Below are 24,424 nucleotides of genomic sequence, written 5' to 3'. Positions count from 1 at the left end.
CATACCTCCAGAGCTCCATAGCACCAGAGCTCCATGGCTTCAGAGCTCCATAGCACCATAGCTCCATACCTCCAGAGCTCCAGGGCTCCATAGCTCCATACCTCCAGAGCTCCATACCTCCAGAGCTCCATACCTCCAGAGCTCCAGAGCTCCATAGCACCAGAGCTCCATGGCTTCAGAGCTCCATAGCACCATAGCTCCATACCTCCAGAGCTCCAGGGCTCCATAGCTCCATACCTCCAGAGCTCCATACCTCCAGAGCTCCAGAGCTCCATAGCACCAGAGCTCCATGGCTTCAGAGCTCCATAGCACCATAGCTCCATACCTCCAGAGCTCCAGGGCTCCATAGCTCCATACCTCCAGAGCTCCATACCTCCAGAGCTCCATAGCACCAGAGCTCCATAGCTCCATAGCACCAGAGCTCCATAGCTCCATAGCACCAGAGCTCCATAGCTCCATAGCACCAGAGCTCCATACTTCCAGAGCTCCATAGCTCCATAGCTCCATAGCACCAGAGCTCCATAGCTCCATAGCACCAGAGCTCCATAGCTCCATAGCACCAGAGCTCCATACTTCCATAGCTCCATAGCTCCATACCTCCAGAGCTCCATAGCTCCATAGCTCCATACCTCCAGAGCTCCATAGCTCCAGAGCTCCATAGCTCCATAGCACCAGAGCTCCATAGCTCCATAGCACCAGAGCTCCATACTTCCATAGCTCCAGGGCTCCATAGCTCCAGGGCTCCATAGCTCCATACCTCCAGAGCTCCATAGCTCCATAGCTCCATAGCACCAGAGCTCCATACTTCCATAGCTCCAGGGCTCCATAGCTCCATACCTCCAGAGCTCCATAGCTCCATACTTCCAGAGCTCCATAGCTCCATAGCTCCATACTTCCATAGCTCCATAGCTCCATACTTCCATAGCACCTGAGCTCCATACCTCCAGAGCTCCATAGCTCCAGCCTGGGTGGCTGGTGGCTCCATAGCTCCATACTTCCATAGCTCTAAGTCAGAGAGTTGGCGAAAATTGCACTAAGTGCGAAAGCCCATTCATTTACAACGGCGTGTCCGCCAGGCGGCGACATTTCCCCGTTACCGGTGGCTGCGCGGCGGGTGAGTGACAGAGCTTATCCGAGCGGCTGGAACTCTGCGCCGGCGTGGTCGAGCGTGAGGCCTCGGCCCTTTGGCTGCCTGGTACCTAAAACACTTCCATTGATCCAGCCACGGAGGGTGCTGGCTGGTGGCTCCATACCTCCATAGCTCCATAGCACCAGAGCTCCATAGCTCCATAGCACCAGAGCTCCATGGCTTCAGAGCTCCATAGCACCATAGCTCCATACCTCCAGAGCTCCAGGGCTCCATAGCTCCATACCTCCAGAGCTCCATACCTCCAGAGCTCCATACCTCCAGAGCTCCATAGCACCAGAGCTCCATGGCTTCAGAGCTCCATAGCACCATAGCTCCATACCTCCAGAGCTCCAGGGCTCCATAGCTCCATACCTCCAGAGCTCCATACCTCCAGAGCTCCATACCTCCAGAGCTCCATAGCACCAGAGCTCCATGGCTTCAGAGCTCCATAGCACCATAGCTCCATACCTCCAGAGCTCCAGGGCTCCATAGCTCCATACCTCCAGAGCTCCATACCTCCAGAGCTCCATACCTCCAGAGCTCCAGAGCTCCATAGCACCAGAGCTCCATGGCTTCAGAGCTCCATAGCTCCATACCTCCAGAGCTCCAGGGCTCCATAGCTCCATACCTCCAGAGCTCCATACCTCCAGAGCTCCAGAGCTCCATAGCACCAGAGCTCCATGGCTTCAGAGCTCCAGGGCTCCATAGCTCCATACCTCCAGAGCTCCATAGCTCCATACTTCCAGAGCTCCATAGCTCCATAGCTCCATACTTCCATAGCTCCATAGCTCCATACTTCCATAGCACCTGAGCTCCATACCTCCAGAGCTCCATAGCTCCAGCCTGGGTGGCTGGTGGCTCCATAGCTCCATACTTCCATAGCTCTAAGTCAGAGAGTTGGCGAAAATTGCACTAAGTGCGAAAGCCCATTCATTTACAACGGCGTGTCCGCCAGGCGGCGACATTTCCCCGTTACCGGTGGCTGCGCGGCGGGTGAGTGACAGAGCTTATCCGAGCGGCTGGAACTCTGCGCCGGCGTGGTCGAGCGTGAGGCCTCGGCCCTTTGGCTGCCTGGTACCTAAAACACTTCCATTGATCCAGCCACGGAGGGTGCTGGCTGGTGGCTCCATACCTCCATAGCTCCATAGCACCAGAGCTCCATAGGTCCATAGCACCAGAGCTCCATGGCTTCAGAGCTCCATAGCACCATAGCTCCATACCTCCAGAGCTCCAGGGCTCCATAGCTCCATACCTCCAGAGCTCCATACCTCCAGAGCTCCATACCTCCAGAGCTCCATAGCACCAGAGCTCCATGGCTTCAGAGCTCCATAGCACCATAGCTCCATACCTCCAGAGCTCCAGGGCTCCATAGCTCCATACCTCCAGAGCTCCATACCTCCAGAGCTCCATACCTCCAGAGCTCCAGAGCTCCATAGCACCAGAGCTCCATGGCTTCAGAGCTCCATAGCACCATAGCTCCATACCTCCAGAGCTCCAGGGCTCCATAGCTCCATACCTCCAGAGCTCCATACCTCCAGAGCTCCAGAGCTCCATAGCACCAGAGCTCCATGGCTTCAGAGCTCCATAGCACCATAGCTCCATACCTCCAGAGCTCCAGGGCTCCATAGCTCCATACCTCCAGAGCTCCATACCTCCAGAGCTCCATAGCACCAGAGCTCCATGGCTTCAGAGCTCCATAGCACCATAGCTCCATACCTCCAGAGCTCCAGGGCTCCAAAGCTCCATACCTCCAGAGCTCCATACCTCCAGAGCTCCATAGCACCAGAGTTCCATGGCTTCAGAGCTCCATAGCACCATAGCTCCATACCTCCAGAGCTCCAGGGCTCCAAAGCTCCATACCTCCAGAGCTCCATACCTCCAGAGCTCCATACCTCCAGAGCTCCATAGCTCCATAGCACCAGAGCTCCATAGCTCCATAGCACCAGAGCTCCATAGCACCAGAGCTCCATAGCACCAGAGCTCCATAGCTCCATAGCACCAGAGCTCCATAGCTCCATAGCACCAGAGCTCCATAGCTCCATAGCACCAGAGCTCCATACTTCCAGAGCTCCATAGCTCCATAGCTCCATAGCACCAGAGCTCCATAGCTCCATAGCACCAGAGCTCCATAGCTCCATAGCACCAGAGCTCCATACTTCCATAGCTCCATAGCTCCATACCTCCAGAGCTCCATAGCTCCATAGCTCCATACCTCCAGAGCTCCATAGCTCCAGAGCTCCATAGCTCCATAGCACCAGAGCTCCATAGCTCCATAGCACCAGAGCTCCATACTTCCATAGCTCCAGGGCTCCATAGCTCCAGGGCTCCATAGCTCCATACCTCCAGAGCTCCATAGCTCCATACTTCCAGAGCTCCATAGCTCCATAGCACCAGAGCTCCAGAGCTCCATAGCTCCATAGCACCAGAGCTCCATAGCTCCATAGCACCAGAGCTCCATAGCTCCATAGCACCAGAGCTCCATAGCTCCATAGCTCCAGGGCTCCATAGCTCCATAGCTCCAGGGCTCCATAGCTCCATAGCTCCATACCTCCAGAGCTCCATACCTCCAGAGCTCCATACCTCCATAGCACCAGAGCTCCATAGCTCCAGGGCTCCAGGGCTCCATAGCTCCATACCTCCAGAGCTCCATAGCTCCATACTTCCAGAGCTCCATAGCTCCATAGCTCCATACTTCCATAGCTCCATAGCTCCATACTTCCATAGCACCTGAGCTCCATACCTCCAGAGCTCCATAGCTCCAGCCTGGGTGGCTGGTGGCTCCATAGCTCCATACTTCCATAGCTCTAAGTCAGAGAGTTGGCGAAAATTGCACTAAGTGCGAAAGCCCATTCATTTACAACGGCGTGTCCGCCAGGCGGCGACATTTCCCCGTTACCGGTGGCTGCGCGGCGGGTGAGTGACAGAGCTTATCCGAGCGGCTGGAACTCTGCGCCGGCGTGGTCGAGCGTGAGGCCTCGGCCCTTTGGCTGCCTGGTACCTAAAACACTTCCATTGATCCAGCCACGGAGGGTGCTGGCTGGTGGCTCCATACCTCGATAGCTCCATAGCACCAGAGCTCCATAGCTCCATAGCACCAGAGCTCCATGGCTTCAGAGCTCCATAGCACCATAGCTCCATACCTCCAGAGCTCCAGGGCTCCATAGCTCCATACCTCCAGAGCTCCATACCTCCAGAGCTCCATACCTCCAGAGCTCCATAGCACCAGAGCTCCATGGCTTCAGAGCTCCATAGCACCATACCTCCATACCTCCAGAGCTCCACGGCTCCATAGCTCCATACCTCCAGAGCTCCATACCTCCAGAGCTCCATACCTCCAGAGCTCCATAGCACCAGAGCTCCATGGCTTCAGAGCTCCATAGCACCATAGCTCCATACCTCCAGAGCTCCAGGGCTCCATAGCTCCATACCTCCAGAGCTCCATACCTCCAGAGCTCCATACCTCCAGAGCTCCAGAGCTCCAGAGCTCCATAGCACCAGAGCTCCATGGCTTCAGAGCTCCATAGCTCCATACCTCCAGAGCTCCAGGGCTCCATAGCTCCATACCTCCAGAGCTCCATACCTCCAGAGCTCCATAGCACCAGAGCTCCATGGCTTCAGAGCTCCATAGCACCATAGCTCCATACCTCCAGAGCTCCAGGGCTCCATAGCTCCATACCTCCAGAGCTCCATACCTCCAGAGCTCCATACCTCCAGAGCTCCATAGCTCCATAGCACCAGAGCTCCATAGCTCCATAGCACCAGAGCTCCATAGCACCAGAGCTCCATAGCACCAGAGCTCCATAGCTCCATAGCACCAGAGCTCCATAGCTCCATAGCACCAGAGCTCCATAGCTCCATAGCACCAGAGCTCCATACTTCCAGAGCTCCATAGCTCCATAGCTCCATAGCACCAGAGCTCCATAGCTCCATAGCACCAGAGCTCCATAGCTCCATAGCACCAGAGCTCCATACTTCCATAGCTCCATAGCTCCATACCTCCAGAGCTCCATAGCTCCATAGCTGCATACCTCCAGAGCTCCATAGCTCCAGAGCTCCATAGCTCCATAGCTCCATAGCACCAGAGCTCCATAGCTCCATAGCACCAGAGCTCCATACTTCCATAGCTCCAGGGCTCCATAGCTCCAGGGCTCCATACCTCCAGAGCTCCATAGCTCCATACTTCCAGAGCTCCATAGCTCCATACTTCCATAGCTCCATACTTCCATACCTCCATAGCTCCATACTTCCATAGCACCAGAGCTCCATACTTCCATAGCACCAGAGCTCCATACCTCCAGAGCTCCAGAGCTCCAGCCTGGGTGGCTGGTGGCTCCATAGCTCCATACTTCCATAGCTCTAAGTCAGAGAGTTGCGAAAATTGCACTAAGTGCGAAAGCCCATTCATTTACAACGGCGTGTCCACAAGGCGGCGACATTTCCCCGTTACCGGTGGCTGCGCGGCGGGTGAGTGACAGAGCTTATCCGAGCTGCTGGAACTCTGCGCCGGCGTGGTGGAGCGTGAGGCCTCGGCCCTTTGGCTGCCTGGTACCTAAAACACTTCCATTGATCCAGCCACGGAGGGTGCTGGCTGGTGGCTCCATACCTCCATAGCTCCATAGCACCAGAGCTCCATAGCTCCATAGCACCAGAGCTCCATGGCTTCAGAGCTCCATAGCACCATAGCTCCATACCTCCAGAGCTCCAGGGCTCCATAGCTCCATACCTCCAGAGCTCCATACCTCCAGAGCTCCATACCTCCAGAGCTCCATAGCACCAGAGCTCCATAGCACCAGAGCTCCATAGCACCAGAGCTCCATAGCTCCATAGCACCAGAGCTCCATAGCTCCATAGCACCAGAGCTCCATAGCTCCATAGCACCAGAGCTCCATACTTCCAGAGCTCCATAGCTCCATAGCTCCATAGCACCAGAGCTCCATAGCTCCATAGCACCAGAGCTCCATGGCTTCAGAGCTCCATAGCACCATAGCTCCATACCTCCAGAGCTCCAGGGCTCCATAGCTCCATACCTCCAGAGCACCATACCTCCAGAGCTCCATACCTCCAGAGCTCCATAGCACCAGAGCTCCATAGCTCCATAGCACCAGAGCTCCATAGCACCAGAGCTCCATAGCACCAGAGCTCCATAGCTCCATAGCACCAGAGCTCCATAGCTCCATAGCACCAGAGCTCCATACTTCCAGAGCTCCATAGCTCCATAGCACCAGAGCTCCATAGCTCCATAGCACCAGAGCTCCATAGCTCCATAGCACCAGAGCTCCATACTTCCATAGCTCCATAGCTCCATACCTCCAGAGCTCCATAGCTCCATAGCTCCATACCTCCAGAGCTCCATAGCTCCAGAGCTCCATAGCTCCATAGCTCCATAGCACCAGAGCTCCATAGCTCCATAGCACCAGAGCTCCATACTTCCATAGCTCCAGGGCTCCATAGCTCCAGGGCTCCATACCTCCAGAGCTCCATAGCTCCATACTTCCAGAGCTCCATAGCTCCATACTTCCATAGCTCCATACTTCCATACCTCCATAGCTCCATACTTCCATAGCACCAGAGCTCCATACTTCCATAGCACCAGAGCTCCATACCTCCAGAGCTCCAGAGCTCCAGCCTGGGTGGCTGGTGGCTCCATAGCTCCATACTTCCATAGCTCTAAGTCAGAGAGTTGGCGAAAATTGCACTAAGTGCGAAAGCCCATTCATTTACAACGGCGTGTCCACAAGGCGGCGACATTTCCCCGTTACCGGTGGCTGCGCGGCGGGTGAGTGACAGAGCTTATCCGAGCGGCTGGAACTCTGCGCCGGCGTGGTCGAGCGTGAGGCCTCGGCCCTTTGGCTGCCTGGTACCTAAAACACTTCCATTGATCCAGCCACGGAGGGTGCTGGCTGGTGGCTCCATACCTCCATAGCTCCATAGCACCAGAGCTCCATAGCTCCATAGCACCAGAGCTCCATGGCTTCAGAGCTCCATAGCACCATAGCTCCATACCTCCAGAGCTCCAGGGCTCCATAGCTCCATACCTCCAGAGCTCCATACCTCCAGAGCTCCATACCTCCAGAGCTCCATAGCACCAGAGCTCCATGGCTTCAGAGCTCCATAGCACCATAGCTCCATACCTCCAGAGCTCCAGGGCTCCATAGCTCCATACCTCCAGAGCTCCATACCTCCAGAGCTCCATACCTCCAGAGCTCCAGAGCTCCATAGCACCAGAGCTCCATGGCTTCAGAGCTCCATAGCACCATAGCACCAGAGCTCCATAGCTCCATAGCACCAGAGCTCCATAGCTCCATAGCACCAGAGCTCCATAGCTCCATAGCACCAGAGCTCCATACTTCCAGAGCTCCATAGCTCCATAGCTCCATAGCACCAGAGCTCCATAGCTCCATAGCACCAGAGCTCCATACCTCCAGAGCTCCATACCTCCAGAGCTCCAGAGCTCCATAGCACCAGAGCTCCATGGCTTCAGAGCTCCATAGCACCATAGCTCCATACCTCCAGAGCTCCAGGGCTCCATAGCTCCATACCTCCAGAGCTCCATACCTCCAGAGCTCCATAGCACCAGAGCTCCATGGCTTCAGAGCTCCATAGCACCATAGCTCCATACCTCCAGAGCTCCAGGGCTCCAAAGCTCCATACCTCCAGAGCTCCATACCTCCAGAGCTCCATAGCACCAGAGTTCCATGGCTTCAGAGCTCCATAGCACCATAGCTCCATACCTCCAGAGCTCCAGGGCTCCAAAGCTCCATACCTCCAGAGCTCCATACCTCCAGAGCTCCATACCTCCAGAGCTCCATAGCTCCATAGCACCAGAGCTCCATAGCTCCATAGCACCAGAGCTCCATAGCACCAGAGCTCCATAGCACCAGAGCTCCATAGCTCCATAGCACCAGAGCTCCATAGCTCCATAGCACCAGAGCTCCATAGCTCCATAGCACCAGAGCTCCATACTTCCAGAGCTCCATAGCTCCATAGCTCCATAGCACCAGAGCTCCATAGCTCCATAGCACCAGAGCTCCATAGCTCCATAGCACCAGAGCTCCATACTTCCATAGCTCCATAGCTCCATACCTCCAGAGCTCCATAGCTCCATAGCTCCATACCTCCAGAGCTCCATAGCTCCAGAGCTCCATAGCTCCATAGCACCAGAGCTCCATAGCTCCATAGCACCAGAGCTCCATACTTCCATAGCTCCAGGGCTCCATAGCTCCAGGGCTCCATAGCTCCATACCTCCAGAGCTCCATAGCTCCATACTTCCAGAGCTCCATAGCTCCATAGCACCAGAGCTCCAGAGCTCCATAGCTCCATAGCACCAGAGCTCCATAGCTCCATAGCACCAGAGCTCCATAGCTCCATAGCACCAGAGCTCCATAGCTCCATAGCTCCAGGGCTCCATAGCTCCATAGCTCCAGGGCTCCATAGCTCCATAGCTCCATACCTCCAGAGCTCCATACCTCCAGAGCTCCATACCTCCATAGCACCAGAGCTCCATAGCTCCAGGGCTCCAGGGCTCCATAGCTCCATACCTCCAGAGCTCCATAGCTCCATACTTCCAGAGCTCCATAGCTCCATAGCTCCATACTTCCATAGCTCCATAGCTCCATACTTCCATAGCACCTGAGCTCCATACCTCCAGAGCTCCATAGCTCCAGCCTGGGTGGCTGGTGGCTCCATAGCTCCATACTTCCATAGCTCTAAGTCAGAGAGTTGGCGAAAATTGCACTAAGTGCGAAAGCCCATTCATTTACAACGGCGTGTCCGCCAGGCGGCGACATTTCCCCGTTACCGGTGGCTGCGCGGCGGGTGAGTGACAGAGCTTATCCGAGCGGCTGGAACTCTGCGCCGGCGTGGTCGAGCGTGAGGCCTCGGCCCTTTGGCTGCCTGGTACCTAAAACACTTCCATTGATCCAGCCACGGAGGGTGCTGGCTGGTGGCTCCATACCTCCATAGCTCCATAGCACCAGAGCTCCATAGCTCCATAGCACCAGAGCTCCATGGCTTCAGAGCTCCATAGCACCATAGCTCCATACCTCCAGAGCTCCAGGGCTCCATAGCTCCATACCTCCAGAGCTCCATACCTCCAGAGCTCCATACCTCCAGAGCTCCATAGCACCAGAGCTCCATGGCTTCAGAGCTCCATAGCACCATACCTCCATACCTCCAGAGCTCCACGGCTCCATAGCTCCATACCTCCAGAGCTCCATACCTCCAGAGCTCCATACCTCCAGAGCTCCATAGCACCAGAGCTCCATGGCTTCAGAGCTCCATAGCACCATAGCTCCATACCTCCAGAGCTCCAGGGCTCCATAGCTCCATACCTCCAGAGCTCCATACCTCCAGAGCTCCATACCTCCAGAGCTCCAGAGCTCCAGAGCTCCATAGCACCAGAGCTCCATGGCTTCAGAGCTCCATAGCTCCATACCTCCAGAGCTCCAGGGCTCCATAGCTCCATACCTCCAGAGCTCCATACCTCCAGAGCTCCATAGCACCAGAGCTCCATGGCTTCAGAGCTCCATAGCACCATAGCTCCATACCTCCAGAGCTCCAGGGCTCCATAGCTCCATACCTCCAGAGCTCCATACCTCCAGAGCTCCATACCTCCAGAGCTCCATAGCTCCATAGCACCAGAGCTCCATAGCTCCATAGCACCAGAGCTCCATAGCACCAGAGCTCCATAGCACCAGAGCTCCATAGCTCCATAGCACCAGAGCTCCATAGCTCCATAGCACCAGAGCTCCATAGCTCCATAGCACCAGAGCTCCATACTTCCAGAGCTCCATAGCTCCATAGCTCCATAGCACCAGAGCTCCATAGCTCCATAGCACCAGAGCTCCATAGCTCCATAGCACCAGAGCTCCATACTTCCATAGCTCCATAGCTCCATACCTCCAGAGCTCCATAGCTCCATAGCTGCATACCTCCAGAGCTCCATAGCTCCAGAGCTCCATAGCTCCATAGCTCCATAGCACCAGAGCTCCATAGCTCCATAGCACCAGAGCTCCATACTTCCATAGCTCCAGGGCTCCATAGCTCCAGGGCTCCATACCTCCAGAGCTCCATAGCTCCATACTTCCAGAGCTCCATAGCTCCATACTTCCATAGCTCCATACTTCCATACCTCCATAGCTCCATACTTCCATAGCACCAGAGCTCCATACTTCCATAGCACCAGAGCTCCATACCTCCAGAGCTCCAGAGCTCCAGCCTGGGTGGCTGGTGGCTCCATAGCTCCATACTTCCATAGCTCTAAGTCAGAGAGTTGGCGAAAATTGCACTAAGTGCGAAAGCCCATTCATTTACAACGGCGTGTCCACAAGGCGGCGACATTTCCCCGTTACCGGTGGCTGCGCGGCGGGTGAGTGACAGAGCTTATCCGAGCTGCTGGAACTCTGCGCCGGCGTGGTGGAGCGTGAGGCCTCGGCCCTTTGGCTGCCTGGTACCTAAAACACTTCCATTGATCCAGCCACGGAGGGTGCTGGCTGGTGGCTCCATACCTCCATAGCTCCATAGCACCAGAGCTCCATAGCTCCATAGCACCAGAGCTCCATGGCTTCAGAGCTCCATAGCACCATAGCTCCATACCTCCAGAGCTCCAGGGCTCCATAGCTCCATACCTCCAGAGCTCCATACCTCCAGAGCTCCATACCTCCAGAGCTCCATAGCACCAGAGCTCCATAGCACCAGAGCTCCATAGCACCAGAGCTCCATAGCTCCATAGCACCAGAGCTCCATAGCTCCATACCTCCAGAGCTCCATACCTCCAGAGCTCCATACCTCCAGAGCTCCAGAGCTCCATAGCACCAGAGCTCCATGGCTTCAGAGCTCCATAGCACCATAGCACCAGAGCTCCATAGCTCCATAGCACCAGAGCTCCATAGCTCCATAGCACCAGAGCTCCATAGCTCCATAGCACCAGAGCTCCATACTTCCAGAGCTCCATAGCTCCATAGCTCCATAGCACCAGAGCTCCATAGCTCCATAGCACCAGAGCTCCATACCTCCAGAGCTCCATACCTCCAGAGCTCCAGAGCTCCATAGCACCAGAGCTCCATGGCTTCAGAGCTCCATAGCACCATAGCTCCATACCTCCAGAGCTCCAGGGCTCCATAGCTCCATACCTCCAGAGCTCCATACCTCCAGAGCTCCATAGCACCAGAGCTCCATGGCTTCAGAGCTCCATAGCACCATAGCTCCATACCTCCAGAGCTCCAGGGCTCCAAAGCTCCATACCTCCAGAGCTCCATAGCACCAGAGTTCCATGGCTTCAGAGCTCCATAGCACCATAGCTCCATACCTCCAGAGCTCCAGGGCTCCAAAGCTCCATACCTCCAGAGCTCCATACCTCCAGAGCTCCATACCTCCAGAGCTCCATAGCTCCATAGCACCAGAGCTCCATAGCTCCATAGCACCAGAGCTCCATAGCACCAGAGCTCCATAGCACCAGAGCTCCATAGCTCCATAGCACCAGAGCTCCATAGCTCCATAGCACCAGAGCTCCATAGCTCCATAGCACCAGAGCTCCATACTTCCAGAGCTCCATAGCTCCATAGCTCCATAGCACCAGAGCTCCATAGCTCCATAGCACCAGAGCTCCATAGCTCCATAGCACCAGAGCTCCATACTTCCATAGCTCCATAGCTCCATACCTCCAGAGCTCCATAGCTCCATAGCTCCATACCTCCAGAGCTCCATAGCTCCAGAGCTCCATAGCTCCATAGCACCAGAGCTCCATAGCACCAGAGCTCCATACTTCCATAGCTCCAGGGCTCCATAGCTCCAGGGCTCCATAGCTCCATACCTCCAGAGCTCCATAGCTCCATACTTCCAGAGCTCCATAGCTCCATAGCACCAGAGCTCCAGAGCTCCATAGCTCCATAGCACCAGAGCTCCATAGCTCCATAGCACCAGAGCTCCATAGCTCCATAGCACCAGAGCTCCATAGCTCCATAGCTCCAGGGCTCCATAGCTCCATAGCTCCAGGGCTCCATAGCTCCATAGCTCCATACCTCCAGAGCTCCATACCTCCAGAGCTCCATACCTCCATAGCACCAGAGCTCCATAGCTCCAGGGCTCCAGGGCTCCATAGCTCCATACCTCCAGAGCTCCATAGCTCCATACTTCCAGAGCTCCATAGCTCCATAGCTCCATACTTCCATAGCTCCATAGCTCCATACTTCCATAGCACCTGAGCTCCATACCTCCAGAGCTCCATAGCTCCAGCCTGGGTGGCTGGTGGCTCCATAGCTCCATACTTCCATAGCTCTAAGTCAGAGAGTTGGCGAAAATTGCACTAAGTGCGAAAGCCCATTCATTTACAACGGCGTGTCCGCCAGGCGGCGACATTTCCCCGTTACCGGTGGCTGCGCGGCGGGTGAGTGACAGAGCTTATCCGAGCGGCTGGAACTCTGCGCCGGCGTGGTCGAGCGTGAGGCCTCGGCCCTTTGGCTGCCTGGTACCTAAAACACTTCCATTGATCCAGCCACGGAGGGTGCTGGCTGGTGGCTCCATACCTCCATAGCTCCATAGCACCAGAGCTCCATAGCTCCATAGCACCAGAGCTCCATGGCTTCAGAGCTCCATAGCACCATAGCTCCATACCTCCAGAGCTCCAGGGCTCCATAGCTCCATACCTCCAGAGCTCCATACCTCCAGAGCTCCATACCTCCAGAGCTCCATAGCACCAGAGCTCCATGGCTTCAGAGCTCCATAGCACCATACCTCCATACCTCCAGAGCTCCACGGCTCCATAGCTCCATACCTCCAGAGCTCCATACCTCCAGAGCTCCATACCTCCAGAGCTCCATAGCACCAGAGCTCCATGGCTTCAGAGCTCCATAGCACCATAGCTCCATACCTCCAGAGCTCCAGGGCTCCATAGCTCCATACCTCCAGAGCTCCATACCTCCAGAGCTCCATACCTCCAGAGCTCCAGAGCTCCAGAGCTCCATAGCACCAGAGCTCCATGGCTTCAGAGCTCCATAGCTCCATACCTCCAGAGCTCCAGGGCTCCATAGCTCCATACCTCCAGAGCTCCATACCTCCAGAGCTCCAGAGCTCCATAGCACCAGAGCTCCATGGCTTCAGAGCTCCATAGCACCATAGCTCCATACCTCCAGAGCTCCAGGGCTCCATAGCTTCATACCTCCAGAGCTCCATACCTCCAGAGCTCCATACCTCCAGAGCTCCATAGCTCCATAGCACCAGAGCTCCATAGCTCCATAGCACCAGAGCTCCATAGCACCAGAGCTCCATAGCACCAGATCTCCATAGCTCCATAGCACCAGAGCTCCATAGCTCCATAGCACCAGAGCTCCATAGCTCCATAGCACCAGAGCTCCATACTTCCAGAGCTCCATAGCTCCATAGCTCCATAGCACCAGAGCTCCATAGCTCCATAGCACCAGAGCTCCATAGCTCCATAGCACCAGAGCTCCATACTTCCATAGCTCCATAGCTGCATACCTCCAGAGCTCCATAGCTCCAGAGCTCCAGAGCTCCATAGCTCCATAGCACCAGAGCTCCATAGCTCCATAGCACCAGAGCTCCATACTTCCATAGCTCCAGGGCTCCATAGCTCCAGGGCTCCATACCTCCAGAGCTCCATAGCTCCATACTTCCAGAGCTCCATAGCTCCATACTTCCATAGCTCCATACTTCCATACCTCCATAGCTCCATACTTCCATAGCACCAGAGCTCCATACTTCCATAGCACCAGAGCTCCATACCTCCAGAGCTCCAGAGCTCCAGCCTGGGTGGCTGGTGGCTCCATAGCTCCATACTTCCATAGCTCTAAGTCAGAGAGTTGGCGAAAATTGCACTAAGTGCGAAAGCCCATTCATTTACAACGGCGTGTCCACAAGGCGGCGACATTTCCCCGTTACCGGTGGCTGCGCGGCGGGTGAGTGACAGAGCTTATCCGAGCTGCTGGAACTCTGCGCCGGCTTGGTGGAGCGTGAGGCCTCGGCCCTTTGGCTGCCTGGTACCTAAAACACTTCCATTGATCCAGCCACGGAGGGTGCTGGCTGGTGGCTCCATACCTCCATAGCTCCATAGCACCAGAGCTCCATAGCTCCATAGCACCAGAGCTCCATGGCTTCAGAGCTCCATAGCACCATAGCTCCATACCTCCAGAGCTCCAGGGCTCCATAGCTCCATACCTCCAGAGCTCCATACCTCCAGAGCTCCATACCTCCAGAGCTCCATAGCACCAGAGCTCCATAGCACCAGAGCTCCATAGCACCAGAGCTCCATAGCTCCATAGCACCAGAGCTCCATAGCTCCATACCTCCAGAGCTCCATACCTCCAGAGCTCCATACCTCCAGAGCTCCAGAGCTCCATAGCACCAGAGCTCCATGGCTTCAGAGCTCCATAGCACCATAGCACCAGAGCTCCATAGCTCCATAGCACCAGAGCTCCATAGCTCCATAGCACCAGAGCTCCATAGCTCCATAGCACCAGAGCTCCATACTTCCAGAGCTCCATAGCTCCATAGCTCCATAGCACCAGAGCTCCATAGCTCCATAGCACCAGAGCTCCATACCTCCAGAGCTCCATACCTCCAGAGCTCCAGAGCTCCATAGCACCAGAGCTCCATGGCTTCAGAGCTCCATAGCACCATAGCTCCATACCTCCAGAGCTCCAGGGCTCCATAGCTCCATACCTCCAGAGCTCCATACCTCCAGAGCTCCATAGCACCAGAGCTCCATGGCTTCAGAGCTCCATAGCACCATAGCTCCATACCTCCAGAGCTCCAGGGCTCCAAAGCTCCATACCTCCAGAGCTCCATAGCACCAGAGTTCCATGGCTTCAGAGCTCCATAGCACCATAGCTCCATACCTCCAGAGCTCCAGGGCTCCAAAGCTCCATACCTCCAGAGCTCCATACCTCCAGAGCTCCATACCTCCAGAGCTCCATAGCTCCATAGCACCAGAGCTCCATAGCTCCATAGCACCAGAGCTCCATAGCACCAGAGCTCCATAGCACCAGAGCTCCATAGCTCCATAGCACCAGAGCTCCATAGCTCCATAGCACCAGAGCTCCATAGCTCCATAGCACCAGAGCTCCATACTTCCAGAGCTCCATAGCTCCATAGCTCCATAGCACCAGAGCTCCATAGCTCCATAGCACCAGAGCTCCATAGCTCCATAGCACCAGAGCTCCATACTTCCATAGCTCCATAGCTCCATACCTCCAGAGCTCCATAGCTCCATAGCTCCATACCTCCAGAGCTCCATAGCTCCAGAGCTCCATAGCTCCATAGCACCAGAGCTCCATAGCTCCATAGCACCAGAGCTCCATACTTCCATAGCTCCAGGGCTCCATAGCTCCAGGGCTCCATAGCTCCATACCTCCAGAGCTCCATAGCTCCATACTTCCAGAGCTCCATAGCTCCATAGCACCAGAGCTCCAGAGCTCCATAGCTCCATAGCACCAGAGCTCCATAGCTCCATAGCACCAGAGCTCCATAGCTCCATAGCACCAGAGCTCCATAGCTCCATAGCTCCAGGGCTCCATAGCTCCATAGCTCCAGGGCTCCATAGCTCCATAGCTCCATACCTCCAGAGCTCCATACCTCCAGAGCTCCATACCTCCATAGCACCAGAGCTCCATAGCTCCAGGGCTCCAGGGCTCCATAGCTCCATACCTCCAGAGCTCCATAGCTCCATACTTCCAGAGCTCCATAGCTCCATAGCTCCATACTTCCATAGCTCCATAGCTCCATACTTCCATAGCACCTGAGCTCCATACCTCCAGAGCTCCATAGCTCCAGCCTGGGTGGCTGGTGGCTCCATAGCTCCATACTTCCATAGCTCTAAGTCAGAGAGTTGGCGAAAATTGCACTAAGTGCGAAAGCCCATTCATTTACAACGGCGTGTCCGCCAGGCGGCGACATTTCCCCGTTACCGGTGGCTGCGCGGCGGGTGAGTGACAGAGCTTATCCGAGCGGCTGGAACTCTGCGCCGGCGTGGTCGAGCGTGAGGCCTCGGCCCTTTGGCTGCCTGGTACCTAAAACACTTCCATTGATCCAGCCACGGAGGGTGCTGGCTGGTGGCTCCATACCTCGATAGCTCCATAGCACCAGAGCTCCATAGCTCCATAGCACCAGAGCTCCATGGCTTCAGAGCTCCATAGCACCATAGCTCCATACCTCCAGAGCTCCAGGGCTCCATAGCTCCATACCTCCAGAGCTCCATACCTCCAGAGCTCCATACCTCCAGAGCTCCATAGCACCAGAGCTCCATGGCTTCAGAGCTCCATAGCACCATACCTCCATACCTCCAGAGCTCCAGGGCTCCATAGCTCCATACCTCCAGAGCTCCATACCTCCAGAGCTCCATACCTCCAGAGCTCCATAGCACCAGAGCTCCATGGCTTCAGAGCTCCATAGCACCATAGCTCCATACCTCCAGAGCTCCAGGGCTCCATAGCTCCATACCTCCAGAGCTCCATACCTCCAGAGCTCCATACCTCCAGAGCTCCAGAGCTCCAGAGCTCCATAGCACCAGAGCTCCATGGCTTCAGAGCTCCATAGCTCCATACCTCCAGAGCTCCAGGGCTCCATAGCTCCATACCTCCAGAGCTCCATACCTCCAGAGCTCCAGAGCTCCATAGCACCAGAGCTCCATGGCTTCAGAGCTCCATAGCACCATAGCTCCATACCTCCAGAGCTCCAGGGCTCCATAGCTCCATACCTCCAGAGCTCCATACCTCCAGAGCTCCATACCTCCAGAGCTCCATAGCTCCATAGCACCAGAGCTCCATAGCTCCATAGCACCAGAGCTCCATAGCACCAGAGCTCCATAGCACCAGAGCTCCATAGCTCCATAGCACCAGAGCTCCATAGCTCCATAGCACCAGAGCTCCATAGCTCCATAGCACCAGAGCTCCATACTTCCAGAGCTCCATAGGTCCATAGCTCCATAGCACCAGAGCTCCATAGCTCCATAGCACCAGAGCTCCATAGCTCCATAGCACCAGAGCTCCATACTTCCATAGCTCCATAGCTCCATACCTCCAGAGCTCCATAGCTCCATAGCTGCATACCTCCAGAGCTCCATAGCTCCAGAGCTCCATAGCTCCATAGCTCCATAGCACCAGAGCTCCATAGCTCCATAGCACCAGAGCTCCATACTTCCATAGCTCCAGGGCTCCATAGCTCCAGGGCTCCATACCTCCAGAGCTCCATAGCTCCATACTTCCAGAGCTCCATAGCTCCATACTTCCATAGCTCCATACTTCCATACCTCCATAGCTCCATACTTCCATAGCACCAGAGCTCCATACTTCCATAGCACCAGAGCTCCATACCTCCAGAGCTCCAGAGCTCCAGCCTGGGTGGCTGGTGGCTCCATAGCTCCATACTTCCATAGCTCTAAGTCAGAGAGTTGCGAAAATTGCACTAAGTGCGAAAGCCCATTCATTTACAACGGCGTGTCCACAAGGCGGCGACATTTCCCCGTTACCGGTGGCTGCGCGGCGGGTGAGTGACAGAGCTTATCCGAGCTGCTGGAACTCTGCGCCGGCGTGGTGGAGCGTGAGGCCTCGGCCCTTTGGCTGCCTGGTACCTAAAACACTTCCATTGATCCAGCCACGGAGGGTGCTGGCTGGTGGCTCCATACCTCCATAGCTCCATAGCACCAGAGCTCCATAGCTCCATAGCACCAGAGCTCCATGGCTTCAGAGCTCCATAGCACCATAGCTCCATACCTCCAGAGCTCCAGGGCTCCATAGCTCCATACCTCCAGAGCTCCATACCTCCAGAGCTCCATACCTCCAGAGCTCCATAGCACCAGAGCTCCATAGCACCAGAGCTCCATAGCACCAGAGCTCCATAGCTCCATAGCACCAGAGCTCCATAGCTCCATAGCACCAGAGCTCCATAGCTCCATAGCACCAGAGCTCCATACTTCCAGAGCTCCATAGCTCCATAGCTCCATAGCACCAGAGCTCCATAGCTCCATAGCACCAGAGCTCCATGGCTTCAGAGCTCCATAGCACCATAGCTCCATACCTCCAGAGCTCCAGGGCTCCATAGCTCCATACCTCCAGAGCACCATACCTCCAGAGCTCCATACCTCCAGAGCTCCATAGCACCAGAGCTCCATAGCTCCATAGCACCAGAGCTCCATAGCACCAGAGCTCCATAGCACCAGAGCTCCATAGCTCCATAGCACCAGAGCTCCATAGCTCCATAGCACCAGAGCTCCATACTTCCAGAGCTCCATAGCTCCATAGCACCAGAGCTCCATAGCTCCATAGCACCAGAGCTCCATAGCTCCATAGCACCAGAGCTCCATACTTCCATAGCTCCATAGCTCCATACCTCCAGAGCTCCATAGCTCCATAGCTCCATACCTCCAGAGCTCCATAGCTCCAGAGCTCCATAGCTCCATAGCTCCATAGCACCAGAGCTCCATAGCTCCATAGCACCAGAGCTCCATACTTCCATAGCTCCAGGGCTCCATAGCTCCAGGGCTCCATACCTCCAGAGCTCCATAGCTCCATACTTCCAGAGCTCCATAGCTCCATACTTCCATAGCTCCATACTTCCATACCTCCATAGCTCCATACTTCCATAGCACCAGAGCTCCATACTTCCATAGCACCAGAGCTCCATACCTCCAGAGCTCCAGAGCTCCAGCCTGGGTGGCTGGTGGCTCCATAGCTCCATACTTCCATAGCTCTAAGTCAGAGAGTTGGCGAAAATTGCACTAAGTGCGAAAGCCCATTCATTTACAACGGCGTGTCCACAAGGCGGCGACATTTCCCCGTTACCGGTGGCTGCGCGGCGGGTGAGTGACAGAGCTTATCCGAGCGGCTGGAACTCTGCGCCGGCGTGGTCGAGCGTGAGGCCTCGGCCCTTTGGCTGCCTGGTACCTAAAACACTTCCATTGATCCAGCCACGGAGGGTGCTGGCTGGTGGCTCCATACCTCCATAGCTCCATAGCACCAGAGCTCCATAGCTCCATAGCACCAGAGCTCCATGGCTTCAGAGCTCCATAGCACCATAGCTCCATACCTCCAGAGCTCCAGGGCTCCATAGCTCCATACCTCCAGAGCTCCATACCTCCAGAGCTCCATACCTCCAGAGCTCCATAGCACCAGAGCTCCATGGCTTCAGAGCTCCATAGCACCATAGCTCCATACCTCCAGAGCTCCAGGGCTCCATAGCTCCATACCTCCAGAGCTCCATACCTCCAGAGCTCCATACCTCCAGAGCTCCAGAGCTCCATAGCACCAGAGCTCCATGGCTTCAGAGCTCCATAGCACCATAGCACCAGAGCTCCATAGCTCCATAGCACCAGAGCTCCATAGCTCCATAGCACCAGAGCTCCATAGCTCCATAGCACCAGAGCTCCATACTTCCAGAGCTCCATAGCTCCATAGCTCCATAGCACCAGAGCTCCATAGCTCCATAGCACCAGAGCTCCATACCTCCAGAGCTCCATACCTCCAGAGCTCCAGAGCTCCATAGCACCAGAGCTCCATGGCTTCAGAGCTCCATAGCACCATAGCTCCATACCTCCAGAGCTCCAGGGCTCCATAGCTCCATACCTCCAGAGCTCCATACCTCCAGAGCTCCATAGCACCAGAGCTCCATGGCTTCAGAGCTCCATAGCACCATAGCTCCATACCTCCAGAGCTCCAGGGCTCCAAAGCTCCATACCTCCAGAGCTCCATACCTCCAGAGCTCCATAGCACCAGAGTTCCATGGCTTCAGAGCTCCATAGCACCATAGCTCCATACCTCCAGAGCTCCAGGGCTCCAAAGCTCCATACCTCCAGAGCTCCATACCTCCAGAGCTCCATACCTCCAGAGCTCCATAGCTCCATAGCACCAGAGCTCCATAGCTCCATAGCACCAGAGCTCCATAGCACCAGAGCTCCATAGCACCAGAGCTCCATAGCTCCATAGCACCAGAGCTCCATAGCTCCATAGCACCAGAGCTCCATAGCTCCATAGCACCAGAGCTCCATACTTCCAGAGCTCCATAGCTCCATAGCTCCATAGCACCAGAGCTCCATAGCTCCATAGCACCAGAGCTCCATAGCTCCATAGCACCAGAGCTCCATACTTCCATAGCTCCATAGCTCCATACCTCCAGAGCTCCATAGCTCCATAGCTCCATACCTCCAGAGCTCCATAGCTCCAGAGCTCCATAGCTCCATAGCACCAGAGCTCCATAGCTCCATAGCACCAGAGCTCCATACTTCCATAGCTCCAGGGCTCCATAGCTCCAGGGCTCCATAGCTCCATACCTCCAGAGCTCCATAGCTCCATACTTCCAGAGCTCCATAGCTCCATAGCACCAGAGCTCCAGAGCTCCATAGCTCCATAGCACCAGAGCTCCATAGCTCCATAGCACCAGAGCTCCATAGCTCCATAGCACCAGAGCTCCATAGCTCCATAGCTCCAGGGCTCCATAGCTCCATAGCTCCAGGGCTCCATAGCTCCATAGCTCCATACCTCCAGAGCTCCATACCTCCAGAGCTCCATACCTCCATAGCACCAGAGCTCCATAGCTCCAGGGCTCCAGGGCTCCATAGCTCCATACCTCCAGAGCTCCATAGCTCCATACTTCCAGAGCTCCATAGCTCCATAGCTCCATACTTCCATAGCTCCATAGCTCCATACTTCCATAGCACCTGAGCTCCATACCTCCAGAGCTCCATAGCTCCAGCCTGGGTGGCTGGTGGCTCCATAGCTCCATACTTCCATAGCTCTAAGTCAGAGAGTTGGCGAAAATTGCACTAAGTGCGAAAGCCCATTCATTTACAACGGCGTGTCCGCCAGGCGGCGACATTTCCCCGTTACCGGTGGCTGCGCGGCGGGTGAGTGACAGAGCTTATCCGAGCGGCTGGAACTCTGCGCCGGCGTGGTCGAGCGTGAGGCCTCGGCCCTTTGGCTGCCTGGTACCTAAAACACTTCCATTGATCCAGCCACGGAGGGTGCTGGCTGGTGGCTCCATACCTCCATAGCTCCATAGCACCAGAGCTCCATAGCTCCATAGCACCAGAGCTCCATGGCTTCAGAGCTCCATAGCACCATAGCTCCATACCTCCAGAGCTCCAGGGCTCCATAGCTCCATACCTCCAGAGCTCCATACCTCCAGAGCTCCATACCTCCAGAGCTCCATAGCACCAGAGCTCCATGGCTTCAGAGCTCCATAGCACCATACCTCCATACCTCCAGAGCTCCAGGGCTCCATAGCTCCATACCTCCAGAGCTCCATACCTCCAGAGCTCCATACCTCCAGAGCTCCATAGCACCAGAGCTCCATGGCTTCAGAGCTCCATAGCACCATAGCTCCATACCTCCAGAGCTCCAGGGCTCCATAGCTCCATACCTCCAGAGCTCCATACCTCCAGAGCTCCATACCTCCAGAGCTCCAGAGCTCCAGAGCTCCAGAGCTCCATAGCACCAGAGCTCCATGGCTTCAGAGCTCCATAGCTCCATACCTCCAGAGCTCCAGGGCTCCATAGCTCCATACCTCCAGAGCTCCATACCTCCAGAGCTCCAGAGCTCCATAGCACCAGAGCTCCATGGCTTCAGAGCTCCATAGCACCATAGCTCCATACCTCCAGAGCTCCAGGGCTCCATAGCTCCATACCTCCAGAGCTCCATACCTCCAGAGCTCCATACCTCCAGAGCTCCATAGCTCCATAGCACCAGAGCTCCATTGCTCCATAGCACCAGAGCTCCATAGCACCAGAGCTCCATAGCACCAGAGCTCCATAGCTCCATAGCACCAGAGCTCCATAGCTCCATAGCACCAGAGCTCCATAGCTCCATAGCACCAGAGCTCCATACTTCCAGAGCTCCATAGCTCCATAGCTCCATAGCACCAGAGCTCCATAGCTCCATAGCACCAGAGCTCCATAGCTCCATAGCACCAGAGCTCCATACTTCCATAGCTCCATAGCTCCATACCTCCAGAGCTCCATAGCTCCATAGCTGCATACCTCCAGAGCTCCATAGCTCCAGAGCTCCATAGCTCCATAGCTCCATAGCACCAGAGCTCCATAGCTCCATAGCACCAGAGCTCCATACTTCCATAGCTCCAGGGCTCCATAGCTCCAGGGCTCCATACCTCCAGAGCTCCATAGCTCCATACTTCCAGAGCTCCATAGCTCCATACTTCCATAGCTCCATACTTCCATACCTCCATAGCTCCATACTTCCATAGCACCAGAGCTCCATACTTCCATAGCACCAGAGCTCCATACCTCCAGAGCTCCAGAGCTCCAGCCTGGGTGGCTGGTGGCTCCATAGCTCCATACTTCCATAGCTCTAAGTCAGAGAGTTGGCGAAAATTGCACTAAGTGCGAAAGCCCATTCATTTACAACGGCGTGTCCACAAGGCGGCGACATTTCCCCGTTACCGGTGGCTGCGCGGCGGGTGAGTGACAGAGCTTATCCGAGCTGCTGGAACTCTGCGCCGGCGTGGTGGAGCGTGAGGCCTCGGCCCTTTGGCTGCCTGGTACCTAAAACACTTCCATTGATCCAGCCACGGAGGGTGCTGGCTGGTGGCTCCATACCTCCATAGCTCCATAGCACCAGAGCTCCATAGCTCCATAGCACCAGAGCTCCATGGCTTCAGAGCTCCATAGCACCATAGCTCCATACCTCCAGAGCTCCAGGGCTCCATAGCTCCATACCTCCAGAGCTCCATACCTCCAGAGCTCCATACCTCCAGAGCTCCATAGCACCAGAGCTCCATAGCACCAGAGCTCCATAGCACCAGAGCTCCATAGCTCCATAGCACCAGAGCTCCATAGCTCCATAGCACCAGAGCTCCATAGCTCCATAGCACCAGAGCTCCATACTTCCAGAGCTCCATAGCTCCATAGCTCCATAGCACCAGAGCTCCATAGCTCCATAGCACCAGAGCTCCATGGCTTCAGAGCTCCATAGCACCATAGCTCCATACCTCCAGAGCTCCAGGGCTCCATAGCTCCATACCTCCAGAGCACCATACCTCCAGAGCTCCATACCTCCAGAGCTCCATAGCACCAGAGCTCCATAGCTCCATAGCACCAGAGCTCCATAGCACCAGAGCTCCATAGCACCAGAGCTCCATAGCTCCATAGCACCAGAGCTCCATAGCTCCATAGCACCAGAGCTCCATACTTCCAGAGCTCCATAGCTCCATAGCACCAGAGCTCCATAGCTCCATAGCACCAGAGCTCCATAGCTCCATAGCACCAGAGCTCCATACTTCCATAGCTCCATAGCTCCATACCTCCAGAGCTCCATAGCTCCATAGCTCCATACCTCCAGAGCTCCATAGCTCCAGAGCTCCATAGCTCCATAGCTCCATAGCACCAGAGCTCCATAGCTCCATAGCACCAGAGCTCCATACTTCCATAGCTCCAGGGCTCCATAGCTCCAGGGCTCCATACCTCCAGAGCTCCATAGCTCCATACTTCCAGAGCTCCATAGCTCCATACTTCCATAGCTCCATACTTCCATACCTCCATAGCTCCATACTTCCATAGCACCAGAGCTCCATACTTCCATAGCACCAGAGCTCCATACCTCCAGAGCTCCAGAGCTCCAGCCTGGGTGGCTGGTGGCTCCATAGCTCCATACTTCCATAGCTCTAAGTCAGAGAGTTGGCGAAAATTGCACTAAGTGCGAAAGCCCATTCATTTACAACGGCGTGTCCACAAGGCGGCGACATTTCCCCGTTACCGGTGGCTGCGCGGCGGGTGAGTGACAGAGCTTATCCGAGCGGCTGGAACTCTGCGCCGGCGTGGTCGAGCGTGAGGCCTCGGCCCTTTGGCTGCCTGGTACCTAAAACACTTCCATTGATCCAGCCACGGAGGGTGCTGGCTGGTGGCTCCATACCTCCATAGCTCCATAGCACCAGAGCTCCATAGCTCCATAGCACCAGAGCTCCATGGCTTCAGAGCTCCATAGCACCATAGCTCCATACCTCCAGAGCTCCAGGGCTCCATAGCTCCATACCTCCAGAGCTCCATACCTCCAGAGCTCCATACCTCCAGAGCTCCATAGCACCAGAGCTCCATGGCTTCAGAGCTCCATAGCACCATAGCTCCATACCTCCAGAGCTCCAGGGCTCCATAGCTCCATACCTCCAGAGCTCCATACCTCCAGAGCTCCATACCTCCAGAGCTCCAGAGCTCCATAGCACCAGAGCTCCATGGCTTCAGAGCTCCATAGCACCATAGCACCAGAGCTCCATAGCTCCATAGCACCAGAGCTCCATAGCTCCATAGCACCAGAGCTCCATAGCTCCATAGCACCAGAGCTCCA

Source organism: Syngnathus leptorhynchus, unplaced genomic scaffold (genome assembly GCF_054491065.1).
Source record: "Syngnathus leptorhynchus isolate UIUO unplaced genomic scaffold, UIUO_Slep HiC_scaffold_30, whole genome shotgun sequence".
Lineage (NCBI taxonomy): Eukaryota > Metazoa > Chordata > Actinopteri > Syngnathiformes > Syngnathidae > Syngnathus > Syngnathus leptorhynchus.
This window is presented reverse-complemented; position numbering follows the sequence as displayed.